The sequence below is a fragment of the Triturus cristatus genome, chromosome 4_2 (assembly GCF_964204655.1).
Source record: "Triturus cristatus chromosome 4_2, aTriCri1.1, whole genome shotgun sequence".
NCBI lineage: Eukaryota > Metazoa > Chordata > Amphibia > Caudata > Salamandridae > Triturus > Triturus cristatus.
Window position 1 is genome coordinate 43736834 of NC_140586.1, and position 15584 is coordinate 43752417.

Here is a 15584-nt window from a genome sequence, read left to right on the forward strand (position 1 = left end):
GCTGAATTCAGGCCTGGTAGGCCTCAAACGGGAGAGACTCCATCTTTCTTTCTGCTCCGGCAGCTTGAGATGCTTCTAGGTTAAAGGGGATGTTTTAGTTATGAGGTGTTATTCGCTTGGAGAGAACCGGTTCAGACCGGCCCTTATCGAAGGATTGTATTTTTCTTCATGCCGAAGACACTACATCAGGCCGGCCGGCTGGGAAAGTGTCCTTGGTACGGGGAGGTACAAGAATTTGGTGGGCGGCAGGTTACGGGCCGGAATTTTCCATGAGGAAATGCACCTCTATATTAGTGAAAGTCTGAGGCAGTTACGTGGCACTTACTTCAGTCCGTAGGCGGCATCTAGCCGTTAGCAGTAAAACTACTACTTATTCCAGGGAAGACAGATGACAAACTTGAAGGCGGAGAAAAACCGAGAGACAGATACTCTTCTAGCAGAATTGCCAGAGAGGAGAGAGTAGCCAATGAGGAAGAGGTCCCAGTGACTCGGAGAAGGGAGACTACGGAGGTGTGACCTCCAGGCGAGCCGAGGCACAGACGAGAAGGGAACCTAGATGACCATTGAGTGCAGGCTACACACGACTAAGGTGATGTCGACCCCTTTCCTATTAGAGTGTACAACCTAATCTTTCACTTTTCTTTGCAGGTTATGTGTTACACAGTAATGTTATGTGATTGCGTATATAATGAATAATAAAGTATTCAGTTTGTAGTGAATCAACATGTGCTGCGTGTTCTTGTATAAGAGGGTAGCCTATTCTTCTAGTCAGCTGTGACTTGACATGAACAGATGTTAACCCTGATCAGGTAAGTGGTAACTGAATAAGGCAGAGAGGAGCCCCTCGAACCAGAGAACAGGTTGTGCTCAAACTGGCAGTTCTTGTGTGATCTGATAAATAGTAAAACTGATTCCCCTGTTGTATGTTATGGTAATCATAGGATGAACTTGTACTGAGGCTGCCGTCTGGGTAGGAAGTCCTGGGTCCGTCTGGGACCGCGAGGCTAAGGCTGCCGTCTGGGTAGGAAGTCCTGGGTCCGTCTGGGACCGCGAGGCTAAGGCTGCCGCCTGGGTAGGAAGTCCTGGGTCCGTCTGGGACCGCGAGGCTGAGGCTGCCGTCTGGGTAGGAAGTCCTGGGTCCGTCTGGGACCGCGAGGCTAAGGCTGCCGTCTGGGTAGGAAGTCCTGGGTCCGTCTGGGACCGCGAGGCTGAGGCTGCCGTCTGGGTAGGAAGTCCTGGGTCCGTCTGGGAACGCGAGGCTAAGGCTGCCGTCTGGGTAGGAAGTCCTGGGTCCGTCTGGGACCGCGAGGCTGAGGCTGCCGTCTGGGTAGGAAGTCCTGGGTCCGTCTGGGACCGCGAGGCTAAGGCTGCCGTCTGGGTAGGAAGTCCTGGGTCCGTCTGGGATCGCGAGGCCGCCACTTGTACTATAAGAGGTCTAGATACATATATATATATATATATATATTCATTGAAAAAACCATAGGTTTCACACATGTTATAGTTAGCGGAAATTTTACTGATAAAAAACCAATGAAATTGCCCCGTTATAGTTAGTGCTGGCAACTATAACTCACGCGACCGCAATCCTCTGCTGATGCTAATACTGTATTTAGACACTTATTTGCCCATGTCTTCTTCCATACATTTTTAGCTATACATATATTACAAATATTTTTTTTTATAAAGACACATATGTCATCAGCAGAAGATTGCGGTCGCGTGAGTTATAGTTGCCAGCACTAACTATAACGGGGCAATTTCATTGGTTTTTTATCAGTAAAATTTCCGCTAACTATAACATGTGTGAAACCTATGGTTTTTTCAGTGAATTTGCAAGGTTTTTTAAATGCTAATTCCTAACTATAACGTGTGTGAAACCTATGGTTTTTTCAGTGAATTTGTACGGTTTTTTAAATGCTAAGTTACTTTACGCCATTCGAGGCGTGCGCGCCCACTTAACGCAGTTCGTTCCGTGCACGGTTTTTATCAACTTTAATAAGCCCTGTACATTTGGTGGCCTTCGGCCACCAAAAGCACAGGGGGTGGGGTCAATGTGGATAGTGTTTTTTTTATTTCTATTTTATAATTTCATGTTGCCAAAATCTCGTTTTTTTTCAAAAATAATAAGCCCTGCACATTTGGTAGCCTGCGGCCACCAAAAGCACAGGGGGTGGGGTAAGTGTGGATAGTGTTTTTTTTTTTTATATTTTTTTACCGTACGCGTACGGTAAGCGTACGGTAAGCGTACACGGCGAAATTGCCGAAAAAAAAATAAAACCGTTTTTGCTCTTGGGGGATGTTTGGGGACACCCTCAACATGACTATGTGGGAGGGAGTTGTCAAAACAGCCCCGTAACATGTTTTTGGGCATCATGTTTGATAAAAAACACTCAGTGCGAGAGACAAAATGGCGGACGCCGCTTCCTGGTTTCGGCCGATTCGAATGTTTACTAAGATCTAAGAGCCAATCAGAATCGCGCTCGCGCACGCCACCGTACGCGTACGGTAAGCGTACGGTAAGCGTACCGTAAGCGGGCTCAGATATATATATTGATTTAAAGGCTATTTTCTCAGAATCTACTGAACAGATTTACACCAAACCTACAAAAGGCACTTCCTTGACCTAGGGACTACCTCTCTGCCAAATTTCTAGTAATTCTGTTCAGCCGTTCGGGCTGTAGCTCGTTCTAAAGGTCCTATGGAAAAATGCATGGGAAAAACGCGTTTTGGGACCCCCCTTTTATCTCAGCCCCCGCTTGACGAATCCCCCCGAGACTTTCAGGGTAGGAGCGGAGCGTAGGGCCCCACCTATTTTGAGAAATTCGCGAGGATTCATCGACCGGTGCCAAAGTTATTCAAAATAGAATGTTGCGGATTTCCTATGGAAAAGGGGTCCTAACTATAACTACCTACTGGCGACCGCCAGTAGGTAATATATATATATATATATATATATATATATATATATATATATAGTAGGAATTCCCTGTCCTTAGGTGGTATATATATATATCGGTGGTTACTTGTTGTGAATAGGCCCTAGGGAGAGGGTAACGTTCTGGCTGGGTTAGAGAGGCTCTGATGAGCGGGTTCTATCTGATCCGAAAACCCAAGCAGAACACACATGTACCACAAAATGGCTACTGTCCGCCACCTACACGACTCTGGCTGGCTGTTGCTGGGGAAAACCCCAGCCTCGCCATCTGGACAATAGGGCTCCTGTGGCAGGGAGGTGCCAGCACCTCCCCAGACAGGATATGTGGATTGGAACAGGGTGGGTGCACCAAATGTCCTTTCAGAGTTGCACGTAGGCAGCTGCAGAGCCCCAATTCTGCATACACCGCCTGGAACCGGTTCAGGGGCATCCTGGCCCTCGCCCAGGCGGGAAACACACAAAGGGGAGTGGGTGTAGCCACCCTTTCCCACCTCTACTCTGATTGGTAGGCTCTATTTTGGACCATCCCCTAATCTTGGGGATATATGGGAATAACTTTGCCCTAGAGCCTTAGATTCGTACAGGACTTCACAGAACTGACCTTCGACGAGCTGCTGCCCAGCTGACTGAAGAAATCTCCCTTGGGATAAAGGAGTTATCCCCCTGCTTGGCAGGCACCTAAAAGACTGCAAGATACCCGGTTGGAACTTCGCTGCTCTCACGAACTTCGACGCCTTCCATCACCCTTGAGGTGGGTCTCCGGTGTATCCCAGAGTCCTGTGAGCGTGCCCAGCAAGTCTGAGCACCGTGGACCATGTGGGTGCCGAGATCCCTGCATACCCCGAGACCCCCGCCACCTCTTGCATAGCACACGACCCCGACCAGTGGGGAAGTTGTGCTTTGGCCCATTTCTGAGCCAACCTTCAAGCAGAATCCGTGCCAAAGCTCAGCCTCCTAGTCCACTCCGGTGGCCCGTGGGAGCCCTTTTACGCACTCCATTTTGCTGCCTTCTGCGGTCCCTTGTCTCTCGACTTGTGGGCCCTGACGGAGGACAATCAAGTTTTCCAAGAGTTCCCCTGGTTGCTCCAGGCCTGCTCTACGCTCCCTGCAAAGGAGAGCACCCTCAGACCTTGTGGGTCTGCACCAGCAGCTGCTTTGTACATCTTGCGTGGGTTGCGGTTGCCAATGCTTAGTGGATCCAATTGGGACACTAACACCGCAGCGACCCTCATCCGACGTGGAACAGTCGCCCTCCAGAAGTTGGCCTTCCTTGAAGCCTCCCGGAGCCCGTGACTGCAGAGCCCAGCTGTACCTTCCACACCTGAAGCGCCCGACATCCACAAGCTCCTTCCTGTGAGCTCCCTGGTCACTGTGCTGTGACCCAGACTCTGTCCCCTCTGCTTTCAGGTTCATCTTTATCTTCTCTTCAACTTTAATCTTCACGACTTCAACGACGCTTGCAGCTAGCAGCAGTTTGGACTACTTTTCCATAGAAAATCAGCCCGCGACCCGACACCAGAATCGACCTATGCACCCGGCTTCCCTGGGGCAGGTAACAGTGGTACTTCGGTACTCCTGTGGGGGTGGGCTCTCCAAAGCCTTAAGTCTCAAGCCTTAACTTTGTACTGTTGCTAGAAGTGTCCTTAACCTTTAATTATTCAACCGCGACATTCTCCGTAGGCTAACATTGCGATCCCGATAGCAGCTTCTTGCACTGCACACGCCTCCCGTGGGTCCCCTTCCTCTTAACTGTGGGTGGATTCTGAAGGGGCAAGCGATCCTGAAGGCCCTAGGCATTGCCTGTAGAATTGTCGTGGTTCTTATACCACTATTTTAGTATATGGTTTGGTCCCCCCCCGGGGGCCCATTGATTTCTGTGCTATTTATTGTGTTTAGAAATGCTTGTTTGAATATTAACTTTGCCACTAGCCACATAAAGTGACTGTGGGATTCTGTCTAGAATAAATACATATATTTTATATATATACCTGTGTGGGCTACTCTTTCATTTGGTTATTCAAGAGGTTATTATGGTAAAACAATAAGCTTAACACTCCTTCAAGACTTAGCCTGAAGGCTGCTCTCCACAGCTACCACTAGGATAGCTTTCTTTAAAGGTTGTCTTAAACCTATCATCAATAGGAGTCGAATTGGACTGGTGCAAGGTGTCCCTATAACTAGGAACAGCATATGCCAGGCCAACTTCTCACATTTTCCTTGTGGGCTATCTTGCCTTCTCTGATCTCCATGCTATCCTAGACTATGATGAGCTGAAGGTTCTGTGCTAGTGTGCCCTGGGGAATTAGACCTGGGCTGAGCTGTGTCTAACACCTGCTCCGGGTGTGGTATAGGTCTTTCCTGAACTCCTACTTGTGCCAGCTTGACAAATAAAATCTACACGTAACTTCCAAGCACCTGTGAGTTCCTGTGCTTTCCTGGCTAGCTTCCATATGTCATTACAATTGCTGTAATGCAAGAAGCATGGAAGTAGTATGCAGGAATTGAGCTCTGTTAGTGGAGGGCTTATTCCATCTTTGAAAGATACCTGAATTGTCCCACCAAGAGCAGATGTATCTTCCAACTCAGCTCTGATGGCACTGGCAAACTGCCTGCCAAGCAACCCCATCACATTGGCATTCAATGACATCACTAGGTATCTTGACAGGCAGGAAATTACATTCCTTGATCCTTATGAAACAAAAATGAGGCACACATAAATTAACTGAACAGCCGAAATAAGCCACTCAAAAATATACATAACTCAAAGCCTGCATTAAACGAAACCTTTGCAAAAAAAAATAACCACAAAAACCACTGCAGACACTTAAACTACCAAAAAGATCAACAATAGAAATAAACACTGTGACAGGGTGCCCTCGGAGGAAGACTACGGGTGCCCCAGGGGTACCCAGAGGCATGCCTGGCGTCAACGGAAGGGCGGAGTCCTGATGCGCAGTTGAACCTGGAAGAGACCTCGAGTGGATGCGCGACGAAGAGACAGAGGGGAGCGAAACGAGAGACGGAGCAGGAAGAGGTGTTCGTCAACGAGAGCCAGCGGAAGCAACGTCGGAAGGCAGCAGCCAGTTAAACAACCAGGACGGAGAGATGGAGGACATAGCACGGTCGGAGGGTGAGGAAGTGAATGGCCATCCAAAGGCAGAGGCGTCCCCGGAGCAAGACACTGAGGACGAGGTAGCCGTGACTCTGTCAGAGGGTCATGGCTACAGGCAAGTGGTTCGCACAACCGGGCTTGTGTTGGGATGGTGGGTTTTCACCCACGCTTATTGCACAGGCCTGTAAAGAAGGGCCGGAGGGTATCGAATGAAGGGAGAGGAATTCCTCTTTTTGTTTTGTTTCGGCACAGATACTTAGGGGTCTAGCCAGGACCAGTAATCTAGTCCAGGAGGGGTGAAACTAGAAACCCAGGGCTTGGTTTATCTAATGGCACAGGGGTCACCTGAAGGATAAGGGTCCCCACATTATCCACGCCCAGCTATTCCTCCTAGTCACCCCTTTATCGACTGTAGGAAGGTGGATATCTGACTATGGTTACCCCCAAATTTTTGCCTAGTGTCTAGCTGGTTTTTCGACTTAGTTGGCCTGAGATCCTGCCATTCAGGATCTCAGCCCATCTGCTCTCTCTTTAAAATGGACTCCATGTACCCTAGGTGCATAACCCATTGGAACTAGATCACCCTGTGAGCCCCTGTACCAGTGTACACTAGGTACCCAGGGCATTGGTGTATCTAAGGCCACCAGGGGCTGAAGCATGTATTGTGCCACCCCTGGCCTGGCCTAACAAATTTGACACAACTGGCTGATCACTCAGCTGGGGTAAGTTGGTGTAACCACCTCTTACTTAGGTGTAGTATACCTATACCTAACCTTAAATGGGACACATGTTAACCTATAAGTCACTCCTATGGCAGGCCTTAACAATCCTGAAGGCAGAGTGCTTGGTTCCATGTGAGATGGTGCTCTGGCATGAGCTGAGCGTGTCTGCAGTGGTCGGAACAACTTCCTTCTACTGTTTCCAGATATCGTCATACCATATACTCTTAAGTGCATTATGAACCTCGCGGTTAAATGCTATCTTTGGTTTGGCTTTATCAAAACATGTCGAGTAAGGTGTCATACGAATTGGAATACTAACCCCTCGCCAATTCTGGCGACGGGGTTAGCATTCCACCCTTCTAGAGGGACACGACATGTACAGTACCTGAAACCCGGGTAAAATCAGACATAGCCTCAGCTCTACAAAATGGATGCTGCCACCACAGACACAAGTCTGCCCTCCTGCTGCTGGGAGTCCTTCCAGCTTGGGAGACGTGGACAAAGGGTTTCCTGCCAGGGGAGGTGCGAGCACCACCCCAGACAGGATTTTGTGTATTGGTCAGGTAGGGCTTGAAAGAAACCAGACATGCCTGAGGCTCACAAGGAGCCTCGGTGCATATGCCAGTTCAATCCGGTCCTGGGGCACACCAGCCCCGGACCTGGGGCAAGCTGGACAAAGGATTGAGGGTGTAACCACCCCCCTTCCTGGTCCCACCCTTAGGGAGGGACCTAGCAGGTAGTCCGGCCCCTAGAATCCGCTTAAAGGTAGGAGCTGTGTCCTAAGACTTCAGACATCCTGGAATCAACTTAACTACAAGAAGAAGACGGGAACTTCGACGCTCTGCCGCACAGAGGACTGAAGGAAATCTCCCCTGTGGTCAGGGAGTGACCACCTTGCTAACGCAAGCACCATCCAGCGAATCAACATCTGCTTTGCCGCCGCCTCCCGCCGGAGCCCGAGCCCATAGACTGACAAGACCTGGACCTCCAGACCTCTCACCGCCCGATCCACAGTCCCTGAAAAGAAGGAACCCGTGGAGGCACCGAGACACGTGGAGCCAGCCATCTTGAAAAGACCACGACAAGCTGCAAGCGCGACAACCGATGCTCCCTCCAAGTTGTGCTTTGGGTCCTGAGAAGCCCAACACCCGAGCAGCACCTGCACCAAAGGTTAGCCCTCCAGCATCTCCACGATCTGCGTGGGGCCCCTCTGCATTTTGCCACTCAATGCGCCTAACCGGTTGCTGGCCCGCTGGCTAGTGGCTATCTTGGCGACGAACTTCAAGAACTACACCGCTGGTCTGGTTGCTCCAGACTGGCCCTTGCTCCCCTCCAAAGGAGCAGTCCCTCTGACCTTGCTGGTCAGAGCCATCAGCCTATTTCGTTTTCCACAACAATTGCTTTTGCCAAGGCTTGTTTGCTTCAATAAAGTCGCCGACACCGCCGACAGCGAGAGCCTGCGTGGGACAGCTTGTGACCCAACTCCTGGACGTCGTCGACCTTCAGGGACCACGTGGCTGCAGAGACAAGCTGTACCTTTCCTCCTGTTTGCACCCGACATCGCCTGGTACCCACCTGGTGCCACGCTGGTCACTGGCTAGTGACTGTGAACACTGTCCCCTCTGCTTACAGGTCTTCTACAAATCCGATCCACCCTTGGATCCACCGCATCTCTTCCGGGCCGACCGCCTGCAGCACCCTTGTCTTCAGGCTCCATTGAACATATAGAAGAAACCCGACGCACTTCGAGACCTATGCACCCGCTTCCTGTGGGTGAGGTAAAGCTGGCACTCCGGTGCCCAAGTGTAGAGTATCATCTCTAGTGTCTGTGTTTCCAATCTTGAGTTCATAGTCCATCCGGAAGATCCTTTTTGCAGTAACTTTGTAACTTTTACGCACCCATTGAAAACCTATGGGAGCTCGCGTGTGACTATTTGCTCTGCACACGCAACCCGTGGACCTCCTGGTCACTAACTAAAGTTAGCTCCTTGTAGGCCCAGCGATTCTAGAGGCCCTAGGCCTTTTCCCTTTTCTGTTCGTGGTACTTATACCACTATTTTAGTATATGGTTCAAGCGGCCACCAGGGCCTATCCATATAAAGTGCAACTTCTGTGTATTCTAACGTATTCTTGTTTAACGATTTGTGCTCCTGTGCTCATAAAGAGTCTAGGGGTTACTTTGAGAAATAAATACATATATATTTTGAATATATATCTGTGTGGTGTCCTTTCATTGGTATAAAAGGGGGTTACATTTGGTAAAACAGCCTGCTTAACACGCTTTAACGAGTTTAGCCTCAAAGACTGCTTAGCCTACGCTACCACTAGGGCAGCTAGTCCGAAAAGGTTGACTTACAACCACACCATAAGGGTTGCTTGGCATGGTACAAGGTGGTCACTTTAACTAGTGAACATCATATACCAGGCCAACTTCTCACATTGGTGAGCAGCGGTTGGATATGAGCTTGCTGTGTTTTACCATTGTAATCTCTCGGTTACCAATTGAAAGATCACATAGGTACCTGTAGGTACATATAAAACAAGATAGATATACTTAAGTTCTACTGAACTTAGTTGTTGTAGAGAAAAGGGAGTAGCACACCCTGACTACAACTACTAGATAGGTTTAGTAGGTAAACCCAAGTGTAGGTAGATTGCAACACATCCACCCACACTTAAGAGCAATGGAGGGGGCAGAGGGGTCCAAAGTACCCATCTCTGTCGAGAGTGACCCCCAGAGGGCACCAACTCTCTTTGCTACCCTAAATCAAAATGAGCTCAGGCAGTTGGCAAATATCAGGGGCCTTAAACAGCCCAAGAACCCTACTTCTGCTGAACTCAGGGAGCTTTTACAAGCTGATGAAGATCAGAGAGCTCTCAAGAAAACCTCCCAGTTAGGCCCCTTAGGGACTGGAACAGGAGGCCCCCCTTCTGAAGATGCTACTGAGGTACCTCTTTCCAATAGTCACCCCTTAGATGAGGTTCATACCACAGAGGATGAAAGTGAGAAGGGTACTGATACAGAAGGTAGCGAGGATGAAGGGAGAACTAGCCCAGTGCCAAGTGTTATACGTGGCCCAGCTAACCTAAGGCTATTTGGGACTGACAATGGGATCATCCCATTGGATCTCCCCAGTGGACTTAACCAGGGGCTTGGGAGGCAAAGGAATCACTCAGGTGAATCTAATGCTTCTCATGCCTCTAGAGGCTCTCAAGGTCACTCCAGGAGAAGGATGACCACCCCTCAGAGGAGGGAACATGAGGCCAGAATGCAGGAAGCCCAGCTGAGGATCAGGAAACAGGAGCTAGAAGTAGCCCTGATGGAGGAGAAACTGAACAAGGCTAGGCAACCTAGAGAGAGTGGGTCTATACCCACTGGTGGCAGCACTGTCCCTAGGGACAAAGATAGGGTCTTTGACAATAGGAACCTGTCCAAGGTTGTGCCCCCCTACAAAAGTGGGGATGATATCCACAAGTGGATGACTGCTCTTGAGAGAGCCTGCAAAGTACAGCAGGTTCCTGAAGACCAGTGGGCAGCAATCTTATGGCTCTCCTTTGAAGGTAGAGGCAGAGATAGACTCCTCACTATTAGGGAGGAGGATGTCAGAAACTACAGAGCCCTGAAGAGTGTCCTGGTTGATGGGATAGGCTTAACCACTGAACAGTACAGGTTAATGTTCAGAGATACCCAGAAGACACAGACTCAGGACTGGTCTGAATATGTGGAATGTGCCACTAAGGCTTTGGAGGGTTGGTTACTGGGAAGTAAGGTGTCTGATTATACAGGATTGTACAATTTGATGATGAGAGAGCAGATTTTAAGTAATTGTCAAAACCAGCTTCTCCATCAACACCTGGTAGACTCAGATTTGACCTCTCCCCAAGAATTGGGAAAGAGGGCAGATAAATGGGTCAGGACCAGGATCAGGCCTAAAAACCAGGGTGGTGACCAAAAGAAAGATACCACCAAGCCTCAAGAGAAGGGTGGGGATAAAGCAAAAGAGAAATCTTCCTCAGGGCCCCAAAACTCCACACAGGGTGGTGGGTCCCAAGCTCCCTCCTCTACCACAGCTAAAAAGCCTTACTGCCATGAATGTAAAATTCCTGGGCATTGGAAAACTGACAGCAGTTGCCCAAAGGCTAAAAACAAAACTGTTCCTCCAATTACTCCTGTCACACCACCTATTACTGTCAGCAGTAATCCCCCAGGTGGTGGAAGTGCCCCCAGAAATTTGGGTGGGTTTACTTGGGGAACACAGGGGGACCCTGGCTTAGCCAATTCCCCTACAGCAACTACTCTTGTCTGTGATGGTGGCATGGGGTTTGCCAACTTCACTGCCTGTCCCAACACTTTGGGTAGGTACAGACAGGAGCCCTACATCAATGGTACAAAAGCTGAGGCCTACAGAGACACTGGAGCTAGCATCACAATGGTGGCCCATTGGCTAGTTCCCTCTGAGCAGCTTTTGCCTGGTTTCTCCTACCAGGTAACTAACATTGATGGCAAACAGAACAGACATCCCATGGCAGAGGTATGTCTCAGCTGGGGAGGGGTCACTGGCCCTAAAAGGGTGGCAGTGTCCCCAACCTTGCCTGTAGACTGCTTACTGGGGAATGACTTAGAACTCTCAGCTTGGGCTGGAGTTGAACAAGACACCCATTCTAAAATGGTAGGCCTTTCACAAAAGGGTAGTGGGGTTGTGCCATTCACCACCCCTGTCCAAATAGATTTCCTCCCTGGAAAGGTTGGAAGGGCAGTGGTAACCACAGCCCAGGCACAGACAGACTTCCCTGTAGAGACTGGCAGAGCTGTGACAGTCACAGCTCAAACACAAACTGAGTACCCCCCTGAAGGGGTTGGCAAGGCTGTAATGGTCTCAGCCTATACTCAGACTGACATAGGTGTAGTGAAGCCTGAAACTATGGATCACTCCACACAAACAGAGAGTAGGGGGGAGGAAGAAAAGTCTCCCTCTCCCCAGACATTAGAAAAAGGTCAGCCTCCTCAGGGATCTGACCTCACCCCTTGTGAAGGAACTGCCCCAGAGGTAGCCAGGCCTGGCCTGGCAGAGCCTCTGATGTCAGTGGCCCCTTCCAAGGTGGGACCGAGTCTGGTGCAGGTAGACTGCCTCTCTCTACCCTGCCTCAGTCAGCCCAGGGCTGCAGAGGTCAGGGAGGCCAGTGGACCCCAAGAGGGGCCCTGTCCACAAGAACCCCCCCATCAAAAGAATGAGGATTGCCTGGCTAGTAGCCCTAGCCAGGTGATGGGTAAAAACATTCCTGAGGGATCTCCTTTACAGGTAGTTAGGGACCTCCCCCAGAGGGATTCTGTTGGGCACAGGCAAACATGGGACCTTAGGGCCCCAAACCTGACCTGTCCCTCCAGTAAGCCCACAAAAGGGACCCAGCCTCCAGCTTTAGGTAGCCAGAGGCTGACCCTGAGAGCACAGTGCAACTCAGTGAAAGAAAGAAAGGCATCCATGGTGGAGGATGATTGGAGGAAGCTGAAACCTCACTTTGAGGACACTCACTTCAGTACTCCATCTCCACACCAGCCTTTTACTTTGCAAAGACACACCAAAGGTAGAGATTCCCTATGGTGGAGACCCTCTGATACCCTTAGGGTGAGGGATTGCTTAGTGGACCATGAGACAGGGGGTAACCATGCCAGTGCTGGTTCCTCCTTATATGGCCACTTGGGCAATATAGGCTTACCTGGTCAAGGTCAGCCTTATCTCCCTTCGTTTGGGGGGGGGGGTTGTGTAGGAAGGTGGATATCTGACTATGGTTACCCCCAAATTTTTGCCTAGTGTCTAGCTGGTTTTTCGACTTAGTTGGCCTGAGATCCTGCCATTCAGGATCTCAGCCCATCTGCTCTCTCTTTAAAATGGACTCCATGTACCCTAGGTGCATAACCCATTGGAACTAGATCACCCTGTGAGCCCCTGTACCAGTGTACACTAGGTACCCAGGGCATTGGTGTATCTAAGGCCACCAGGGGCTGAAGCATGTATTGTGCCACCCCTGGCCTGGCCTAACACATTTGACACAACTGGCTGATCACTCAGCTGGGGTAAGTTGGTGTAACCACCTCTTACTTAGGTGTAGTATACCTATACCTAACCTTAAATGGGACACATGTTAACCTATAAGTCACTCCTGTGGCAGGCCTTAACAATCCTGAAGGCAGAGTGCTTGGTTCCATGTGAGATGGTGCTCTGGCATGAGCTGAGCCTGTCTGCAGTGGTCGGAACAACTTCCTTCTACTGTTTCCAGATATTGTCATACCATATACTCTTAAGTGCATTATGAACCTCGCGGTTAAATGCTATCTTTGGTTTGGCTTTATCAAAACATGTCGAGTAAGGTGTCATACGAATTGGAATACTAACCCCTCGCCAATTCTGGCGACGGGGTTAGCATTCCACCCTTCTAGAGGGACACGACATGTACAGTACCTGAAACCCGGGTAAAATCAGACATAGCCTCAGCTCCACAAAATGGATGCTGCCACCACAGACACAAGTCTGCCCTCCTGCTGCTGGGAGTCCTTCCAGCTTGGGAGACGTGGACAAAGGGTTTCCTGCCAGGGGAGGTGCGAGCACCACCCCAGACAGGATTTTGTGTATTGGTCAGGTAGGGCTTGAAAGAAACCAGACATGCCTGAGGCTCACAAGGAGCCTCGGTGCATATGCCAGTTTAATCCGGTCCTGGGGCACACCAGCCCCGGACCTGGGGCGAGCTGGACAAAGGATTGGGGGTGTAACCACCCCCCTTCCTGGTCCCACCCTTAGGGAGGGACCTAGCAGGTAGTCCGGCCCCTAGAATCCGCTTAAAGGTAGGAGCTGTGTCCTAAGACTTCATACATCCTGGAATCAACTTAACTACAAGAAGAAGACGGGAACTTCGACGCTCTGCCGCACAGAGGACTGAAGGAAATCTCCCCTGTGGTCAGGGAGTGACCACCTTGCTAACGCAAGCACCATCCAGCGAATCAACGTCTGCTTTGCCGCCGCCTCCCGCCGGAGCCCGAGCCCAGAGACTGACAAGACCTGGACCTCCAGACCTCTCACCACCCGATCCACAGTCCCTGAAAAGAAGGAACCCGTGGAGGCACCGAGACACGTGGAGCCAGCCATCTTGAAAAGACCACGACAAGCTGCAAGCGCGACAACCGAGGCTCCCTCCAAGTTGTGCTTTGGGTCCTGAGAAGCCCAACACCCGAGCAGCACCTGCACCAAAGGTGAGCCCTCCAGCATCTCCACGATCTGCGTGGGGCCCCTCTGCATTTTGCCACTCGACGCGCCTAACCGGTTGCTGGCCCGCTGGCTAGTGGCCATCTTGGCGATGAACTTCAAGAACTACACCGCTGGTCTGGTTGCTCCAGACTGGCCCTTGCTCCCCTCCAAAGGAGCAGTCCCTCTGACCTTGCTGGTCAGAGCCATCAGCCTATTTCGTTTTCCACAACAATTGCTTTTGCCAAGGCTTGTTTGCTTCAATCAAGTCGCCGACAGCAAGAGCCTGCGTGGGACAGCTCGTGACCCGACTCCTGGACGTCGTCGACCTTCAGGGACCACGTGGCTGCAGAGACAAGCTGTACCTTTCCTCCTGTTTGCACCCGACATCGCCTGGTACCCACTTGGTGCCACGCTGGTCACTGGCTAGTGACTGTGAACACTGTCCCCTCTGCTTACAGGTCTTCTACAAATCCGATCCACCCTTGGATCCACCGCATCTCTTCCGGGCCGACCGCCTGCAGCACCCTTGTCTTCAGGCTCCATTGAACATATAGAAGAAACCCGAAACACTTCGAGACCTATGCACCCGCTTCCTGTGGGTGAGGTAAAGCTGGCACTCCGGTGCCCAAGTGTAGAGTATCATCTCTAGTGTCTGTGTTTCCAATCTTGAGTTCATAGTCCATCCGGAAGATCCTTTTTGCAGTAACTTTGTAACTTTTACGCACCCATTGAAAACCTATGGGAGCTCGCGTGTGACTATTTGCTCTGCACACGCAACCCGTGGACCTCCTGGTCACTAACTAAAGTTAGCTCCTTGTAGGCCCAGCGATTCTAGAGGCCCTAGGCCTTTTCCCTTTTCTGTTCGTGGTACTTTTACCACTATTTTAGTATATGGTTCAAGCAGCCACCAGGGCCTATCCATATAAAGTGCAACTTCTGTGTATTCTAACGTATTCTTGTTTAACGATTTGTGCTCCTGTGCTCATAAAGAGTCTAGGGGTTACTTTGAGAAATAAATACATATATATTTTGAATATATATCTGTGTGGTGTCCTTTCATTGGTATAAAAGGGGGTTACATTTGGTAAAACAGCCTGCTTAACACGCTTTAACGAGTTTAGCCTCAAAGACTGCTTAGCCTACGCTACCACTAGGGCAGCTAGTCCGAAAAGGTTGACTTACAACCACACCATAAGGGTTGCTTGGCATGGTACAAGGTGGTCACTTTAACTAGTGAACATCATATACCAGGCCAACTTCTCACATCGACCACCTCACAACCCCTACGATTCTCACGCAGTGTGAAGGAACACTGAGAGCCCATCTCCAGCTAGCACACTGTCTTCCGGGGAGGGAACGTTATAGAGCTGGTCAAACACAGGGACGCAATAAGGGAACTGATCGCCTCTCCTTTTTCCCGAGGTGAAGACGAACGTCAGGAAAGGGCCCGAAGAGGAAGCGAGCGACTGACGAGAGAACCGAAGGAAGCGAGAAAGAAGAGGATACTACCCGAGACGGGGTTCGGAACCCCCGACTGTTTTATAGATCGTAGCATCAGATCTAAAGCAATAAAAAGC